Source organism: Ahaetulla prasina, chromosome 6, assembly GCF_028640845.1.
Source record: "Ahaetulla prasina isolate Xishuangbanna chromosome 6, ASM2864084v1, whole genome shotgun sequence".
NCBI lineage: Eukaryota > Metazoa > Chordata > Lepidosauria > Squamata > Colubridae > Ahaetulla > Ahaetulla prasina.
The window spans coordinates 60,794,725-60,812,869 of record NC_080544.1 but is presented as its reverse complement, the minus strand read 5'-3'; the positions used below and the strand labels follow the sequence as shown (position 1 = coordinate 60,812,869).

General features: G+C 39.9%; 1 long non-coding RNA gene across 2 annotated transcripts in view; it reads right to left on the bottom strand.

Annotated features, from left to right (window-relative positions):
- Positions 1-5,814: 5,814 nt before the first annotated feature.
- The window catches only part of LOC131201457 (uncharacterized), a 33,313-nt gene continuing 20,982 nt past the window's right edge, over positions 5,815-18,145 (bottom strand). For both annotated transcript variants that reach the window (XR_009155847.1, XR_009155846.1), the window contains one exon: positions 5,815-6,407. This is a non-coding gene — a long non-coding RNA (uncharacterized LOC131201457). The remainder of the gene's footprint in view (positions 6,408-18,145) is intronic.

The window sequence follows — 18,145 nt, the reverse complement described above, 5'->3', positions numbered from 1 at the left end:
AACACAATCCCTTCCCCAAAAAAATGAAGTTTAAACAAAAAAAGGCTTTGTTTTTATATTCTTATGAAATTTAAGACATCTGAGCCACAGTATGAAAATGGTTTACCATTGCCATCTTCCAGGATTTTTTAAAAATACTCCCCAGTCTAGTTTACAATCCTAGAATTTTCAGTGCACTAGGGATCCATAAATCCAATAGTTCATTATTGCTCTTTCATGATAAACGTGGGGAACATTGTCTCATTTTTGTAGAGTGCATATGGCAAAAAATTGCACATAAAACAACTTTTACCCATTGCTAGTTTTTTCCCCTATGATCCAGTGATGGGATTCAAATAATTTAACAATTGGTTCTCTGCCCTAATGACCAACTGGGTGGGCGTGGCTTAGAAGTCATGTGACCGTGTGGGCGTGGCCAACTCAACGTCACTCATGTCGCTGGGCGCCTCGCCTTAGCTGTTACAATGTAATAAGGGTTAATCAGAGAGGCAGTTTCTGTAGGCAGGGCAATAAAGATTAGGCTAGAAACAACACCAGAATGTTTCCTTCCTGCCTTCCTTACAGGATTAGCCCTGTAAAGTGGAAAAAAACAACATAAGATTTCTTCCAACAATGGGTTCTCCGAACTGCTTAAAAAGTTAACAACCGGTTCTCCCGAATAGGTGTGAACCGGCTGAATCCCACCACTGCTATGATCCCTGCTTTAATATGAATGCACTACATGGTTAAACACCTTTACTATTTTGTGAGAATTCCAGATACCAAATGGTAAAGATATATCAGGTGATGTTTTTGTTAGTTAGGTTTATAGTGTGGCTGGGAGGGTATAGGTGAATGTCTGCGGAAATGAAAAACTATCTGCTAGAAATAATCTGCTGGGAAAAGCAAGAAGCCAAAGCAACCATAGCCATAGTTTATGTTTTCTGCCAGCAGAGGGAGCACCACATCATTAACAAATACATTGTTTTCTGCACTGAAGCTTGTAACTTGAGAAGCAAAGGCAAGAGAAATAGAGGTAGACCATGAGCAAAAGACAACTGTAAAACTCCTTGATTTAATGTTGTGTACTAAAACTAGAATGGACACAATGGAAAAAGATCAGGAAGAGATAATACTGATAGTGTGAAATGTAATCAGTTGAGGAGACAGAATTTAAGACTAAGAGAAATCATATAGTGTGGAACTTCCCTTAGAAACTAATGTTCCTCATATTAGATGCTATTAAGGTAGATCTGATTCCTGGTGACTACATGGATAAATGTTCACCATCTTGACTCTTCTTCACCAATAAGTCAAAGCTCTTCCAAGGACATTTATCTATGTTACATTTTTAGCTACATTTTATCTATAACCTATAGATTTGCCAGATCCCAAAGATATCAAATTGAACATTTTCAGGTCAAGAGTCAGTGCAAGCATGACTGTTATGTATTTATATGACTATATAAACTGAATAATAATAAGCTTTGGTAATGATACTATATAATTATCCAGAATAACTGTATTATAGTATTAGCATTTAAGAATAATTTATCTTTGGTGTCAAGCACACCAGCACACTTCTAATATCTTAAGACTATTTTAACAGAAGAAAACAATGTTCATGAACCCAACTAAAGATTAAATGCTAGGTGCTATGATAAAATTTGATATATTTTATTGATATAGTTTATTGAGAGTCATTTTGATTCCAATAGCATAGAAATATGTTAAGCAAACAAGGAAGCAAATAAATCACTCTAGGAGACATTGGGTTAAGATATCACCTCGAAATTCACTGTACAAAAGATGGTAGAAACCTGTTGTGAAGGTTTATTTATTTTATAAATTTGACCTGAACCATATGAGAGACCTTTTCAATGTATAATTAAATTAGAACAGCTGATTCAAATTTATTTGCTTTGATACCAAAGAATCTATCACCAGGCACCTATTACCAGATGCTTGTCTATATTTTTTTTATAAACCCATACTAAGATGGGTGATTATAAATGGTATTACTTTCTGCAGCCTCTTGCCTAGTGTTACAGTTAATATTTTAGTATCCATGTTGAGCAAATATATTGGTCTATAATTTACACATCCAGTAAGGTCTTTCTCAGGCTTTAATATTATTGTAGTACAAACCTCATAAAAGAATAGAGATTAAATGATTGATTGCAGACCTCTAACAATATAGATGCCCATAGGGTTATAAAAGTTCTGTATCATTCAGCTGGAAATCCATCTGGCCAAGGGTTTCCCAAAGTTCATAAACTGAATTGTCTCTGTAATTTGCAGTTCAGTTACAGAAATCTCTGATTTATATAGCTGAGTACCACAGTTATAAAACTGAAAATTATTAAATTGTGTCAGTAAATAACTGTCTATCAGCAGCCTGAATCCTAAATAAAAATTGTATTGCTTTTGTCATTTCAAATGATATGTAATAATAAGTAACTTTTACAGTTACCTTTTACTGTCTTTATTTGTAAACTGCCCAGAGTCACTTAGGTGAGATGGGTAATACAGAAATTTGATAAATAAACCAACCTTGCAGCTTTCCCCCCTGATATTTAGTAGAGAGAATATTCAAAGTACATTCAAATTCTTTTGAGAACAATGGCCACAAATTAAGCTTTGTTGCTATAAATGTTTGATATGATTCATCAGTGAAAGAAATAGGAATATCATCTTGAGTGAAGCTAGATAATAATCAGAAAAGATTTACAGAACCTCTCTGATTCACCAGGATATAAGATAGGGAGATAAAGGTTAATTGAGTTGCAATATTCTTATTATGATTTATCTTAATAAACTTTAATTCCAATTTTGAATGGATTACTGCAATTCATTTTCTATGGATCATCCTTGAAAATAACAGCTGAAGTAGAATGCAGTGGCATGTGTACTTATGGTTGCACCTTAACCATAACCATATGGCACATCTAAGTAACACTGATACTTTGCAAGTTGCACTGGCTACTATTTGGTTTCCACAGCAATTCAAGGTGTTAGTAATCATCTATAATGGCAAGGGCCTATCCCCCTCTCTCCCCATGCAAAACACAACTTTCATTTCTATCTGTCACTATTGTAGCCTAGTCTAGCAAGTTGTATGAAGGCAGCCATGAAATAGTCATCTAACTGAGAGGTGGTCAAACCCTCTATCCCAAGAATGAATGTAGTTGATGCACAAGAGGAAATCAAAGGCATTACTGGCTAGTGACACTCTCTGACTTTGCAAGAGCAATACTGGATTCAAAACCAGCAGTAAACTGAGCATTCAGAGGAAGTGCAGGGAATAATACTACCAACTCAAAGAATCTCCAGTGGCTACCCAAGCCCTTTGACATTCTTGTTATTTGATCACATGGAATGTCTAGTGTGTAGGTATTCTGGGTAAGTTCCTTCTAGCAGTTTCAGCATTCACTTCATCACCAGTACTGTGTTATTCTTTGCTTTGACCAAGTTCCAGGAGATGTAAAAGTGTGAGCAATCTAGGAGGCCAATATCAAAACGTAGCTGTTTCAAAAGCATTTTAGGTTGTCCATAGAAGGTTCTACAGGGTGAGGGCAATGGCAGAGAAAGCTCTCTTTCTGTAGCCTTTCAGTCCAAATTCTTTAGTTGGTAGGGTTCACCACATGCCTTCCTTGCCTGATTGGGTGGGATGGGCTGACCTAATGGGATAAAGATGGTTCCGTAGGCAGACTGGCACCATGCCATGTAAGGTTTTAAAGGTTATAACAAACACCTTGGATTGGAGCAAACTGTCACCAATGCAGCTCACACAGCAAATGTGTTACATTGCCATTCTTTGGATACCCAAAATTGTCTGTGCAGCCACGTTCTGTACCAGCTGAAGCTTCCAAATACTTTTCAAGCCCATATAGAGTGCATTTCTGTAGTCTAAACAGAGATGACCAGGTGTTTAGTGACTGAACTGAGAGCCTTCCTAGCCAGGAAAGGGCATAACTGGTGCACAATACAAAGTTGGGTAAAGGTACTCCTAGCCATGGCTGCCACCTGCTCTTCAAGCAGGACCCCGAGTCCAGAAGGACCTCCAGATTACACACCAGGTCTATCTGGAGTTATTGTGACTGAAGGTCGTCAAGGGCCATGATAGGGTGCTGTAGCCCTATCTAACACCAAAGATAATAGGGGCACACCCACCCATAAGTCACTGCATTTTACCAGGGTTCAGCTTTTGGATGACTTCTGCATGGGTAGGTTGGAGGTAGTGCATCTATCCTTGCCCTAGTTTGACCTCACAGCAGTTTTTGATACCATCAACAATAGTATCCATCTGGATTGGTTCAGAGGATTGGAGTTGATGGACAGAGTTTTGTTGGTTTGTCTCCTTCCTTCAAGATTAATTCCAATAGGTGATGATTGTGGAGGAGAGGACTTACCCTCAGCTCCTAGTATGTGAGTGCTACAGGGTTATCCTTCCCTTTTTAACATCTACATGAGGCTGCTGGGTGAGCTCATTCATTGCCATAGGATGAGGTATCATGAATATGCTGATGATATCCAATTATGTATCTATTTCTGGACAATTAAGTAATACTGTGAACATCTTAACCTCATGTCTGGAAGCTGTGAGGGTCTGGATGGGGAACAATAAGCTTCAGCTGAATCATAGGAAGACTGAATGGCTCTGGATTTTACGGCCTATTGCTTCCAGGACTATGCCATCATTGGTACTAGAAGAGTACCAGACAGACTCAGTGAGTTGCCCTAGTCTCACAATCCTGTTTGATGAGCAGGTGGAAGTAATGACTAGGAGGGCCTTTGCTAAACTTTGTCTTGTATGGCAATTGCACCTGTTCCTGGATCCTCAGGCCCTGATTACAATCACTCATGCCCTAGTCACCACCAGATTGGACTACTGTAATGTGCTGTACATGGGGCTGCCATTGAAGACTATCTTGATGGACAGAGTGCATCAAGTTCATCAAGCTGGTAGACAATGCAGCAGCATGGGCAGTTATGGGCATTCCTAAAACAGCATGTGCAACACCACTGCTTTGAGTTGCATCGGCTGCCAGTTTGCTTTGGGGTCCAATTCAAGGTGCTGGTTTTAACCTTTAAGTGCCTTTATGGCATGGGACCAGGCTATCTGAAGGGCCATCTCTGACGGGCTATCAAATCAACCCACTGCCCCATTAGATTTGGCAGAGAAAGCATGCAGCAGATACCATCAGCTGTGAACCACCTATTTGGTGGGTCACAGGAGACATGCCTTCTCTGCAGTGGCACTTGCCTTATGGAATATGCTTCCTCCTGAAATTAATTAGCCCCGTCCCTTTTGATATTCCAGAAGTCCCTCAAAACCTAGATATGTCATTAGGCCTGGGACTTCCAGAGAACCAGAGACATGCTTAGATAGCTCCATTGTTGAGGTAGCCATTCTTATCCTCTCTCTGTCTCAGGTTTGTATAGTTTTATAATATTTGCTTTTTAATATGTTGTTTTTGTGTATCTGTTGTTTTACCTGACAGATTATTAAAACACGTTATATTTTAATTTATTTTTCTATGAAGTTTTCTATGTAAGAACTTTTTCTATGCATTTTTTTATGTAAGAACTTTTTCTATGTAAGGGGGCGTGCATAAGAGCACAAGTGTGCCTACCGTTCCTGTCCTATTGTTTCCTTTCGTTATATACAATTAATATAGTTATCACATACTCATACTTATATACATGCTTGTATATTGTATAATTATTTCATGCTTATCTTATATATACTATGTGACAAAATAAATAAATAAAAATAAACTTTGAAAAATGCCTTGAAAAACGAAGAAGTTTTTTTAAAAAAATCAACAGCAATCAGTTGACATTTTTTATTTGGAAAAAAAGTTAAGGTTGTTAGCTTGGTTCTTGGAATTTAAGCATATACTCTATTGTTTGTAAAATACTCAAAGAATTTAAGTATTCTTTAAAATACTTAAAGAAACAATTGAATACTGAACATGGCATAAATGCAATGAAGGATATTTAAAATACAGATATTGATTTTTGCATTAGAATAGTAATGCTTGATGATTTTTATTTTTTCCATTATTTGTACTGTATCTTGTCTGATTTCTATATAAAAAGAATGTTGGTCATCAAAATGATTGTAAATTAATTTCATATTATTAATACATAACTCAAATTATAATTCTACAAGGGCAATCATATATTTTTGATATTGTAAGAAGTTCTAGGAGTTTGAAACAAATGCTTCAGGCATTTTAAGCAATAAATAGAAAAAGCTGTTTTTCACCAAGCCCCATGTATTAGACCTCGTAAAGGTCCACTATCCTTCATAAGCCAAACTGGAAGTGAAATCAGTTGTATTCCTTGGAAGAGGAGTTATCTTTTTTGGCCTTTGCTTAGCTATCTTTGAAGAATAAGGCATGTAATTGTGTCAGATAGTCCTGGAAATAAGGAAAACAGGGGGAAAAGCCATTAGTCTATAATTAACTAATATAAAAATATTACAGATATGACTGTCTATTTGTTCATGTACTTATATATCTTAATTCTTATATTCTATCTATTCAAAGTTGGTATAAGATTGTCTTTGTGCAGCTTACATTGTGAAAATACATTTGCTTATTGGCTAAAGAGCACAAAGAAATATTTGGGAGATATCCAATTTACTGTAATCTGGAGATATGTTGGGGGTTCACAACTCATGCAGGTATTTGAATCCTTATAGTCCCCACTGGTCAGCAGTAGCTCTATCAATGTGAGAAACACATTGGATTAAATGTGTGCCCCCCCCACCGAAATGAATGGCTAAGCTTCTTTGGATGGAAAAGTTTTGTACCAGGATTAGAGCGCTCTTTCCTACCGATTGCTGGATCAGGATAACTGTATGTTTAAACCCAAATAGCATTCTCTACAGGACGTTTGAGTTTCTTTTTATGAAATACAAACTGGTTTTTTAAAATCACTTTTTAGCCCAATGCTTATTCACTGGGCCATTTACTGATTCATCGTGGAAGGCTGTCAGCTACTCTGGTGGGAGCATGAAACTCAGCCTGGCAAGATGGAAAAGCAGCGGACAAATGATCGTCCAACCTGACTTTTGAAAAGGAGGCTCAATTTCTTCAAGATAAAGTGAGCCAAAATGAGCTGGAATGCCTTGCTAACCCCTCGAGACCATTGCTATGATAACAGTTGTTGTCTTGGAAATCTAATGCCTGCAAAAGGGTTAAATGCTGGCCAATGGGCAATATCAGTGACATGCCTCTGAATTGAACATGCTCCTAGAGTGAGACTGTGGACTGGTGTTTCTCAATGAATAGGGGCCACTCCAAGGGAGTTTTCCCTTGAATGGAATGGGGTCAGGGAGCCGCTTTGGGGAACAATGGTTGCCACCAGCAAGCTGAATTTCTTACAATCACACACCATACCCCCTGATCAAATAGCTCCTTTGTCAGGCTGATATAAAAACATGTCATACAATGATGATCTGGAAGAATGACATGGGCTAGCCTTTCATGGAGATCAGAAGGGCTTGTTATGCACAAAAGGGAGCCCCTGTCAGAGTCAAGAATGGGGGAAAGAAACAGAGAATAAAAGGGAGCGAATGGAAACAAACAGTAACAGCCACGGCAGCAGCAGCAACAACAACAACAGAAAAGGGAGTGAGTGGGGAAGTAGTGCTTGGTTCTGCTGCAAGATGCTTTGGGGGACTGACAAAATTGCTCTAAATCTGCTGTGGTGTCAACAGATAATTCTAGTGGGTTCGGTCCGAGGGGCTCTATTGTCATTCTGCACTGGGACAGAAAAAATTGCTGGGTGGGAAAAGGTCAGTAGGCCCAACAAACCTGACCCAACCTTATTTTTTAAACTTCACTTCAATCTCTGAGAAATCAGCATTCATCAAATAACAATAAAGCTGATAAAAAGGAAATAACTGTTATATTAAAACAGGAAAAATGCATTTCTTTTTTTGGGGAAAAGGGCAAATTTTCAATATTTTAAAGTCTGGTATTAAATAAAAGTGAAAGTTAACATCAAGAAAACAGTTGGAAAAAAATAAATAATTGCCTGGGGATAGTCTGAATGTTTCATTACAGGAGATTTTAAAGAAAAGTCTTAAATAAGTATCATTGGGGGTTCTTGTAAAAATCAATTCAACATATAAAGTAGACTATTATACTATTATAGCATATTACAATTATTACCTTTGGCAATAAAGGTAGGAATGAACCATATTACTATTCTGATCATAGTTATCCCTTTTTATTTCCTACATAGCGGGAGATTATATGTGATTGCAACATTATTTGCTTGCGTTTTAAAACTTCTATCCACATTATCTTTACTTATCTTTGCTAACTTTCAATATTTTTATTTCCCTTTTTTGGCCTAATGCCAGATAAAATCCAATCTATTTTGGCATCTGAAGCAAAAAAATAAAAAATGCAATGTTTCTTCTTCTTGTCAGTGATAAAAAATATAAAACGACATCTGATGAATAACATTAGTTATCTATCTGATGACAATAACTTAATTCCATCAAGCTGTATCAACTGCATTTACTGAGCAACTCATTTTTGCACAATAGCTCTTGACTCTTGACTTTTACTCTTGATAACTGGGATGAAATAAAATGTTAGTACTAAAGATAGGCTGTAAGAAGAAACTTTTTGTAGGGCTGCTGTGTTGGCTGCATTGTAGCTTTAAAATTAAACTTTTCGCAGATAAGGCTAACCTAATGTCTTAATATCCATTGGATAGCTGATTGTTAACAGAAGCTACTGCTATTGCATCAAGTCTGCTAAAAATATAAAGGAATGATTGTAATTTAGGACAGTGCAATTGTTTTATAAGTAAGACTTCAAATTTAGTTGCTGTCATTTCCATGTGTTGGGAAAGACCTAGGAGAACTACTTCGAACAAGATAAGACAATACTAGCATAATATGTAATGTTAGTTCCTACTATATTTGCTATTATCAGCTTGGGCTTCTTTACACTTTTCCCTATCTTTGCAGATGAGCAAAGCCTACCGCATTTTGATATCTATCTCTTCACTCTATTTTTTTATAGCTGTGGAACTTTTTTTCTCATGGAAACTCATCAAATCCAGAAATATGGGAGGGCTTTTAGTGAAGTGGTTAAATTATTTTAAAACTGCAGTATTTATTATGTAATTGAACATATGTGGGATATATTATATGTGATTTTTAGAACATTAGCATACTGTGTGGTAGTCTAGAAATAAGGGAAAATAGAAAATATAAATCAAAGCAGTACCATCAGTTTTAATACTGTCTTGTCTTTCAAAACAGGGAGTTGATTCTGCTCAGTGCCACACATACATTGATTATGGTAAATATTTGATTTGTATGAACTTAGAAAAGGAAAGAACTAGTATCATGTAGCTAGTTGTATACAGCTTCAGAAACTACTGTAGCTCCATAGTTTTTGAATGATTGCAGGGATAATGATACCTGTCTTATCACCTTTCCCTCTCTTTTTTCACTTAAATAATAAACACATTTATGTAATCAATAAATGGGAGGATCTGAAACTATAACCATGATAGCCTAGTTAATCCAGTCATCCCAAAATAAGTTTTTATATATTAAAAACAAATTAGATCTGCTTTTACATTAATACCACAGGAACAAGTTGATGGGATCACTTCCTTCCTTTCCAGGATTTAAAGAACAAGAATTCTGCAAACTCAAAATTCCTTCTAATTACCATATCCCTCTATCTTATACTGAAGCTGCTTTCCATGCCATTTTCTCACTTGAAAGACATAATGAATTAAGAAACCTGGAAATTATACTCATTTAGCAGAGAAATAAAAGTGAATCAGAACAAAACATCTGAACATAAGGAGACTTGTATATTCACGCTACTTCTAAAAATGTTCTCATGCTTCAATATCAGATATGTGAACTTACATGTTTTAATATCAAACTGTTAGTCAAATTTAAGATCCATCCATTGCCACTAATGCTATTATACAAAATCCCACTGTAAAATTCCTACTACTGAGTTCCTACAGTTGAATTCCTAATTAGATTTACTCAGAAGTAAGTCCAGTTGAGTTCAGTGGACTCAGTGATAAGTATCTCCCAAAGTTCACTGCAGACATCTGTACACACATACACAGTGTTACACATTTGTTTTCTTGTAACCTTGCAAGTATTTTCCTAGTAAATATGATCTCCAGTGCTGTACCACAATGGATGACTGGTGTCGTGTATTATATTAATACAAAAGCACTCAGATACCATGGTGATAAGTGCATTAGAAATCCTTAAAACAGCTGCATTCTTATTCTGCAAATTGCACCCCTCCCTACTCTGGGCATTTTGAACTGACGAGGCACTTGAAACCTATGAAAAAGACCTTGTGTTTTTACAAGAAACAGAAGCTGCTGGACAGTTCATTGCTATGGGGATATAACTAAACTGGACTTGTTTAAGGCAGAGGGCACAAACTAAGAACAAAAAATAGACACAAGAGAGGGGGGAGAAGGAAGGAGCTGCATTGATTTCAGTCTGTTCAGGTCTAGCTAGAAAACACAATGCAACGAAACGGTCCCTTAGGCGGCAAATCTCTTTAGTGAGTTTTTTCCCAGGGTTTGAAGTAAGAGTTTGGATGGTGCAACAGAGATGAGGCAGAGATGTGAAGCATGTCTTACAGAAGTGTAAAGTGCTATCTTTCTGCTTGTGCTTTTGTATTTGTTTGTTGGCATAAAGGTGAAGCAGAGCCAGGTAGATAAAGATCTCTGTCTTGTCTTATTGTAGGTGCAACTTCTAAAAGTTCTAATGCCTTTGAGAAAGTCGATAGGAAAACTGATTTGATCAATTCATGAATCCTGTTCTCTTTGTTATTCTAAGGCCTTCCCCATACTTCCTTCTATTGTTTAATTTCCACTCAGATCTCCATATTTTCCTTCAATGTTTATAGTGGATCCAGTAGAGTGCAGTCTACGTTTCTTTCTTTTTTTACTTTTTGTGACTCTTTAATCCATGGGTGTCAAACTTGATCATGTCACAGGACGTATCGTGATGTATTGCGATATTTTTTGCCTTTGCAGCGCCAGGTGGCTGTGGTCTGCACGTGAAACATTCGGTACATAGGCCACCAGTTTGACAGGCCTATTTTAATTCCTTTCTTCGGGATGGAGTGGGGGTGACTGAATGGAGCTGAGCATTTACTGGCTGGATGCCCTTCCTGATGTCCACATGGAGTTAGCAGCAGATATTTTATCTTTGCATCATGATAGAGAACATCTGCCACTGCCTAGGATTTAACTCTCAACCTTCTGAATTGGAGGTGAGCATCTTCACCTCTAGGTCACCACACAGCTCTTTCTTTCCTCCCCTCTACTATATGCTTATTCCTATTCTCCCCCACCCCCCAATATTATCAGTTGTTTTGCATTGACATGAATCATTCTTTATCAGGCTTGTTTACTAAGTTACAACTGCTAGTTTCACGTATTGCTGCTAAAACATAAATTATTGCTTTAAAAATCACATTAGTTGAACCGACATATGCTAAACCGTTAAATGTGCTAAACCATATATGTGAATCCTTCTATCTTATACTGAAGCTACTTTCCATGCCATTTTCTCACTGAAAGACGTAATGAATTAAGAAACCTGGAAATGTCTATTCTTTTTACTGGCCTTTGAAACAGATAGCCATCTTCCTTTAGATTTCTCTATGCCTAATTTATAATTATGTCATCAGCTGGTTTATTTTCTTTTCTTCATCTATTGAATGAGTCAGAATGAAGTATAATCAACATGCTAATGAAACTCAATTCTGTAATTGTTATCATTTCAATCAGAAAAACCCACATGAAATCTGGTCTCAGGAATGAACTAAATGAAGCCAATGAATTGAAGTTAAATCCTGACAAGATTTATTATTCATTTATAATTGGCTACATCAAATAAGTAGCTACATCAAATAATGGCTACATTGGCTACATCAAATAAGTTTTTTAATGGATATTTTACTCTGTATTTATATGTATTTTTACTTGCCTGTGAACCGCCCTGAGTCCCTAGGGAGATAGGGCGGTATACAAATTTGAATAAATAAATAAATAAATAAATAAATTTATGAATGTTGGGTGTGCAATGTTTTAGACAGTCTTTATTTATTTATTAATTTATTTATTAATCATATTTATATACCGCCCTATCTCCCAAGGGACTCAGGGCGGTTTACAGGCACTAAAAACAGATAAATAGAATATAAATACAATATAAAACATTTAAAAAACTTATTCTAAAGCCCGTCCAATTAAAAATAGAAATAAAACCCAATTTAAAACCCAAAATTTAAAATCTAGCTCAGTCCTGCACAATTAAATAAGTATGTTTTAAGCCCGCGGCGGAAGGTCCGAAGGTCCGAAAGCTGACGAAGTCCGGGGGGTAGATCGTTCCAGAGGGTGGGAGCCCCCACAGAGAAGGCCCTTCCCCTGGGCGTCGCCAGACGACATTGCCTCGCTGACGGCACCCTGAGGAGACCCTCTCTGTGAGAGCGCACGGACGGTGGGAGGTATTCGGTCGCAGTAGGCGGTCCCGTAAATAACCCGCCCAATGCCATGGAGCGCTTTAAAGGTGGTCACCAAAACCTTGAAGCGCACCGGAAGGCCACAGGAAGCCAGTGCAGTCTGCGCAGGATAGGTGTCATATGGGAGCCACGAGGGCTCCATCTATCACCCGCAGCTGCATTCTGACTAACTGTAGCCTCCGGATGCCCTCAAGGGGAGCCCCATGTAGAGAGCATTGCAGTAATCCAGGCGAGACGTCACGAGTGCGTGAGTAACCGTGGATAGGGCATCCCGGTCCAGAAAGAGGCGCAACTGGCGTACCAGGCGAACCTGGTAGAACGCTCTCCTGGAGACGGCCGTCAAATGCTCTTCTAGAGACAGCCGTTCATCCAGGAGGACGCCTAAGTTGCGGACCCTCTCCATCGGGGCCAATGACTCGCCGCCGATGTTCAGCCGCGGATTTAGCTGACTGTACCGGGATGCCGGCATCCACAGCCACTCTGTCTTGGCGGGATTGAGCTTGAGCCTGTTTCTCCCCATCCAGACCCGTACGGCCTCCAGACACCGGGACAGCACTTCGATAGCTTCATTGGGGTGGTTCGGTGTAGAAAAGTACAGCTGAGTATCATCCGCATACAGCTGATACTTCACACCGAAACCACTGATGATCTCACCCAGCGGTTTCATGTAGATGTTAAACAGAAGGGGCGAGAGAATCGACCCCTGTGGCACCCCACAAGTGAGGCGCCTCGGGGACGACCTCTGCCCCCCTGTCAACACCGACTGTGACCGGTCGGAGAGATAGGAGGAGAACCACCGATAAACGGTGCCTCCCACTCCCAATCCCCCCAACCGGCGCAGCAGGATACCATGGTCGATGGTATCGAAAGCCGCTGAGAGGTCTAATAGGACCAGGGCAGAGGAACAACCCCTATCCCTGGCCCTCCAGAGATCATCTACCAACGCGACCAAAGCCGTCTCCGTGCTGTAACCGGGTCGGAAACCGGACTGGAACGGGTCTAGATAGACAGTTTCATCCAGGTGCAAGGGAAGCTGATATGCCACCATACTCTCTACAACCTTCGCATGAGCGGGTTGGAGACCGGACGATAATTACCTAAAACAGCGGGTCCAGGAAGGCTTCTTAAGGAGGGCCTCACCACCGCCTCTTTCAAGGCGGCCGGGAAGACACCCACCACCAAAGAAGCGATCGTAATCGCCTGGAGCCAGCCTCGTGTCACCTCCCGAGTGGCCAGCACCAGCCAGGAGGGGCACGGGTCCAGTAAATACGTGGTGGCATTCAACCTACCCAGCAACCTGTCCATGTCCTCGGGAGCCACAGGGTCAAACTCATCCCAAATAATGTCACCAAGACCACCCTCGAGCGTCTCACCCGAATCCCTGCAATCTTGGTCCAGACCATCCCGAAGCTGAACGATTTTATCGTATAGATAACCGTTAAACTCCTCAGCCCGTCCCTGCAACGGGTCATCCCGCTCCCCCTGATGAAGGAGGGAGCGAGTCACCCGAAACAGGGCGGCCGGGCGGTTATCTGCCGATGCAATGAGGGAGGAGGCGTAGCTACGCCTCGCTTCCCTCAATGCCACTAGGTAAGTCCTAGTATAGGACTTCACTAGTGTCCGATCAGCTTCCGAACGGCTAGACCTCCAGGAACTCTCTAGGCGTCTTCTCCGGCGCTTCATCCCCCTCAGCTCCTCGGGGAACCAAGGGGCCGGTTGGGCCCTGCGCCGGGTCAGAGGCCGCAAAGGCACGACTCGGTCTAAGGCCCCCGCCGCGGCCCGTTCCCAGGCCGCAACAAATTCCTCGGCCGAGCCGTGAGCCAGACCCTCAGGAAATGGCCCAAGCTCCGTCCGGAACCCATCCGGGTCCATCAGGCGCCTGGGACGGAACCAACGTATCGGCTCCGTCTCCCTGCAGTGGTGAATGGCGGTCAGAAAGTCCAGGCGAAGAAGAGAGTGATCTGACCATGACAAAGGTTCAGTGACTATTTCCTTTAAGTCCAGATCTCTCAACCACTGACCAGAGAGAAAAATCAGGTCCAGAGTGCCACCCCCAGTGTGAGTAGGGCCATCAATTACCTGGGTCAGGTCCAAGGCCGTCATGGAAGCCATGAACTCCCGAGCCGCTGTCGATGACGGGCGGAAGATGGCAGTTAAAGTCCCCATGACTAAAAGTCTGGGGTCACAACTCCCACCCCGGCCAGCACCTCCAGGAGCTCGGGCAGGGCAGCTGTCACGTAGCAAGGAGCCAGGTACGCGATCAGCAAACCCATCTGACACCTATGACCCCATCTCACAAAGAGGGATTCGCACCCAGCAATCTGAGGCACAGTGGTCTCCCTCGGCTCTAGACTCTCTCTAATCACAACCGCCACCCCACCACCCCTACCCTGGGCCCTCGGTTGATGGAATGCACGGAAACCCGGCGGGCACATCTCCACGAGGGGCACACCCCCTTCCGTGCCCAACCAGGTCTCCGTAATGCCTATAAGGTCCGCGGAACCCCCCTGAATAAGATCACAAACAAGGGGGGCTTTATTCACCACGGACCGAGCATTGCACAACATCAACCGAAGGCCCGGGCTCTGAGGATCCTGACCATCCGGGGAACGGGAGAAGTCCAAGGGGTCGGAGCGCGTGATCGCTTTCAGACATCGAGCACGCGGTCCCGAAACTTGATATGACCCCTCGCTTCCGCCATATCTGCCTCTCCCACTTACCGTGAGGGTAAGTCTTGCATGCACCTTGAAAATTTGGGAGACTTCCTGGATCCAGTATTGTCATTTGAAGGGCTAACTTTTGAGTTAAAAATGCCTATTATCAATCCTCAGCTGATTTATTAAACATGTTGGCTCTAAATCAGAGGTTGTCTGGTCATATTTAACTGTGCTTTCATAGGTCCTTAAGTAGCCTACAATACTGATTAAAATATAAGTCAGAATGTTTCACTATTGTAGTATGAAATGTTTATATATGTGGTCAAATGAGATCATATTATATTACATGTAAAAGAGCTGCAGTTGTTGCCACATTGTTTTTGTGATCAATAAAAGGTGTTCATTGAAAGTGTTTTTCTTTAAAATATTAACTATTTGAGGCTAATTATTTAAAGAAACATTTCTCTCTATTGCTGCTTCCCCATATTTTAAGATCTTCCCAAAGTATCTTTTGCTCATTATATTACAATGGCAATTTGTAAAATACTTTTCCCAGAGAGATATTATTGCTCTAATGTTAAAATCACTGCATTCTTGCCCAATGCATTTTCTTGTCTTCTAATGTTGATTTTAATTGTATGTTATTTTATTGAATTTTAAATGTTATTTTCATGTCTGTATACAAACAGAGTCTCTTGGTACAGAAGATTGGTATAGTCTTCCTATCAATTAGTCCCCAATTAAAATGCGGTCTGAATTGGCTTTGGATTTTTGATTATTACCTTATGTTGTTGCTATTTTTGTTGTTATTGCCAGTACTATTTAATGTTTATTAAAATTAATTAAAAATTAAGTGAAATTATTGTATGCACAAAGATGAAATGATTCAGCATTACCCACAATGGAGAAATGGTTGGTGAAGAGGATGGAACATGAAGAAATGGCTAAATTTACTTCTTTGATCAGAGAAAAGTCAATGTCTACATTTATTGCTGTCTGGACATACTTTATAGATTTTTTTTTTGAATAAAAGAGGAAAAAAGGAACTTATGATTTAAGGTTTTGATAATTAGATGGGAATAGATTATATAAAAAAGGGAGTAATGCTATAACAAGAGAGTAACAGGAAATTTTTTAAATTGGGCTTCACTGTTGTAAAGAAAATCAGGAGCTGCTTCTTTGTACTTTTTTCCTGTTTTTTCTTTTTCTTCTTACACTTTTAGCTTTCTCTTTGATTTTTCCGTTTCTTAATTTATATTAGTTTGTATTAATTTTTATCTTCTCTTTAACAGAATAACAGAGTTGGAAGGGATTTTGGAAGTCTTCTAGTCCAACCCCTTGCTCGAGCAGGAGACCCTACAGCATTCCAGACAGTGGATGTCCAGTCTCTTCTTAAAAGCCTCCAGTGATGTACACATAATTTCTGAAGGCAAGCCATTCCACTGTTGTTGTTTTTTTCTCTGTTTTTTTTTTACATTTATATCCCGCCCTTCTCCGAAGACTCAGGGCGGCTTACACTGGTTAATTGTTCTCACCATTAGTAAATTTCTCCTTAGTTCTAGGTTACTTCTCTCCTTAATTAGTTTCCATCCATTGTTTTTTGTCTTGCCTTCTGGTGCTTTGGAAAATAAGTTGACCACCCCTTCTTTATGGGAGCCCCTCAAATATTGAAACATTGCTATATATCAACTCTATTCCTTCTTTTCGCTAGATTAGACATACCCAATTTCTGCAACTGTTCTTCATATGTATTAGCAAAAACAGTTGCAGAAATTAAAATGGTTAAAATATTTAATAAAATTAATTAAAAATTAATTAAAAATGAGAAAGTTAGTTTGGGGTAGCGGTTAAGGCATTAGACTAGAAAACAGGAGACCAGGAGTTCTTAGGCACAAAGCCAGCTGGATGACCTTGAGCCAATCATTCTCTTTCAGCCTTAGCAGGCAGTGTACTTCCAAAATCTTGGAAAGTACTTGGCAAAGTACTTCCAAAATCTTGCCAAGAAAGCTGCAGGCATTAGTCCACTGACAGACAGGAAGGAAGGAAGGAGTACACTGGATCATTTAATAGGAAATTTTCTTTGCACTCCAAATATAGCTTGCACATAACATTATTTAAGTGGTCATTTACCTTTTTTTTGTAAAAGCTAATGTTTGTTAGTTTTTCTAAGAACAGCATGATAAAACTGATCCAAATGCATGAAATAGTTTTATAAAAGAATGATGCATTGTGGGGATCAAAAAGAATAAAGAAATTGATCTAATCATCAATAGTTGGATCAGGTTAGACCCAGTACTAGATCTATAGCATTTTGCAAATATTCAGAACAGAAACTAAAGAGTGGAATGGAGCAGGGGTCCCCAACCTTTTGGACCTCAAGGACCACCAAGTTCATAATTTTAAATCCCGCGGACAACTAATACGAATCCAGTGCACCGCTTGCTGAAGTGCCTGGACACCCAGTGATGGGATGGGGTCCTTCAGGCTCTCTCTCTCTCCCCCCCTTTCTCTCTCTCTCCCCCACTCTTTCTCCTCTCTTTTTCTCTCTCGCCCTCTCTTTGTGTCTCTCCTTTCTTTCCCACTCTTTCTCTCTCATTCTCTCACTCTCTCTGATTCTCTTTCATTCTGTCTCTCTCTCTTATTCTCTCTCATTCTGTCTCTCATTTTCTCTCATGCTGATCCTCTCATTCTCTCTCTGATTCTCTTTCTGTCGTACTCTCTCTCATTCTGTCTCTTTCTTTCTCATTCACTTTCATTCTGATTCTCTCTCATTCTCTCTCTCTCTGTGTCTTTCTTTCTCTCTCTCATTCTCTTTCATTCTTTCATTCTGTCTCTTTCTCATTCCCTCTCATTCTGATTCTCTCTCATTCTAACTCTCACTCTCTCTTTCTCTTTCATTCTCTTTCTTTCATTCTCTCTCTCGTTCTCTTTCTCTCTCCCACCTCTCTT